The sequence below is a fragment of the Petaurus breviceps genome, unplaced genomic scaffold (assembly GCF_028583685.1).
Source record: "Petaurus breviceps papuanus isolate PSGF00001 unplaced genomic scaffold, PetGlider_PUasm1.0 90594, whole genome shotgun sequence".
Taxonomy (NCBI): Eukaryota; Metazoa; Chordata; class Mammalia; order Diprotodontia; family Petauridae; genus Petaurus; species Petaurus breviceps.
This window is the reverse complement of record NW_027187281.1, coordinates 5555085-5557512: the sequence shown is the minus strand read 5'-3', so window position 1 is coordinate 5557512 and position 2428 is coordinate 5555085. Positions and strand designations below refer to the sequence as shown.

The 2428-nt window shown below is 38.1% G+C and overlaps 1 pseudogene; it reads right to left on the bottom strand.

Annotated features, from left to right (window-relative positions):
* Nucleotides 1-1380: 1380 nt before the first annotated feature.
* On the bottom strand, nucleotides 1381-1873 carry LOC138142556 (small ribosomal subunit protein eS10-like; annotated as a pseudogene).
* Nucleotides 1874-2428: the final 555 nt, after the last annotated feature.

Below are 2428 nucleotides of genomic sequence, written 5' to 3'. Positions count from 1 at the left end.
TCTATCTATCTATCTATCTATCTATCTATCTATCTATCTATCTATCTATCTACCTATCTAGGAACCATCTGCAAAGAAATAGAGAAAGAATAGAAGAGGGCTCAAGAGAGAGCTTTAGGGACAAATCTACAGTCAGGAGGTGTGATATGAATGCTGATCCAGCAAAGAAGACAGAGAAGGAATGGTTAGGTAAGCAGGCAGAAAACCAATGCAGAGCAAAGGCATGAGATCAGTTGTGTTAAATGTTGCAAAAAGGCAAGGAAAGATAAGGATTGAGCTGAATTTATTGACAACTCTACTGATTGGTCCTTTCTTATTTTGGTCTCATTTGGCCTTATTTTGACCTCATATCTCATGGGATCATAATTCTACCTGGGCTCCTTGTAGTGCTGTGGAAAGAAAACTAAACTTGAGTGAAAAGATCTCGGTTGGAATTCTGGCTCTGCCACTGTATGATCTTTGCCAAGACAGTTAAATTCTCTTGGCCTCAGTTTCTCCATCTGTTCTAGTAGATGACCTCTAGGATCCCTTTAAAAAAACACCTTTCTTTCATCTTTCTTTTTTTCCCCAATTAGCAAGCACTAACTTTTTCTTCTTGACATAACTGAATAAAAAGAAAACCCATATAAAATATGTGTAGTTAAAACAAATTCCCCTATCATCCATGTCTGAAAATGTTTATGTTTCATTCTACATTTTAAACTCATCACCTTTCTGGAAGGAGGTGAGAAACATGCATTAACATACTTTGGTTCTCTGGAATAGGGGTTTTTCATTGTGCTCATTAGAGTTCTAAAGTCTTTTAAGGTTTTTTTTTTAATAATGTCATATAAATTGTTCCCCTAGTTCTACTCACTTCCATCTGCATCAACTTATAAAGGTCTTCCTAATTTTCTCTGAAATTTTACATTTTGTCTTTTTTGCATAATAACATTTATTTGCATGATTATAGCACAATTTGTTTAGCCATACCCCAATAGAAGAGAACCTTTTTAGTTTCCCACTTGTTGCCATGACAATAAGAATTGCTGCAAATATTTTTGTACATATGAGTCCTTTTCTTTTATATCTTTGGGGGTATGATCCTAGCAATAGTGACATTGGGTCAAAGGTATGAAGTTATTAATAACTTTTGAGGAATAATTTCTAATTGCTTTTTTGGAGTATCTGGTCTAATTCACAACTCAGCCCCTCCAACATTTGTCATTTTCTACTTTTGTCATCTTTGTCAATCTGATGGGTGTGAAATGGAGTGTGAGAATTACTTTAATTTCCATTTCTCTAATTATTCCTCATTTGGTACATTTTATATGGTTCCTAATAGCTTATATTTCTTTTTTCCCCCAAATTTTATTCAATATCAAACCCTATCTACAGTTTTTATTGAGGAGGCTGATGACACCCATGACCAAATCCACCTCTAAATTGGAATTCTGTTGCTGACCCAGTCCCTGCCTCACCCTTCTTGTCAGTACCAGGGAGAGCATCACTTAGTCTGTATGTGTCTCTGTCAGCTTCACCCTGAATAAGTTGGGCAAGTTGCTCATCCTCTAGTCCTTGGCCTTTCTGTCTCGGGATGACTTTTGCAGAGCAGAGTGTGGCAGGCACAAGCTCAGGGGGAAGGTGAAGGTAATCCCAAAGATGCTGAATGCCCTCATTGATGAGGTACCAGTAGAAATGCCTCCATGAGACCTGCTCCTTAACATAGCCACGAGACTAGAGACTTCGTGGCCTTCATGACATGGAGATTGGGCACCTTCTTGTCTGCCAGCTCAGAGTGCTTTGGTATGTGAACATCCTTCTTGGCTACCATTACTCCCTCCTTAAAAAGAAGTTCATAGATAGCAATTTGGTTTTTCTTGGGCATCGACATCTTGGTGGTGGCGACGGGTGCTGCTCTGCTTGTATTTCTTCCTTTGAAAATTACCTATTTATATCCTTTGACCATTTATCTGTTGGGGAATGTCTCAGTGTTATAAATTTGAATCAGTCCCTGATATTTCTTGAATAGGAAATGAATGATTATGTCCTTTACAGCTCAAGACCTATATACCTAGGGCAAGGAGAGGGAGCTTATTATGTGCCCAAATCTAAGGGGAAAGCAAAAAGGAGAAGGAAACTGCCTTCACACTTGTTTTTGTGGTGGGGGAGGGAGGGAGGACTCTTATTACTGACTTGAACCCATCAGTCAGAGTTTCATTCTATTTGCCTTCTGATTTTTATAACAACTCAGTTTTTAATTTTCAATTCATTTATGAAGCACCTACTATGTGCAAAGTACTGTGCTACTCTAGATGCTGGAAATACAAAGAAGAAAAGTGATACCATCCCTGCCCTCCTGGAGCTGACAATTTAAAATAATTAGACATGTAACCTAAACTAGTACACACATAGACTAATTTACATAGCACGAGTTATGGCAGCGGTT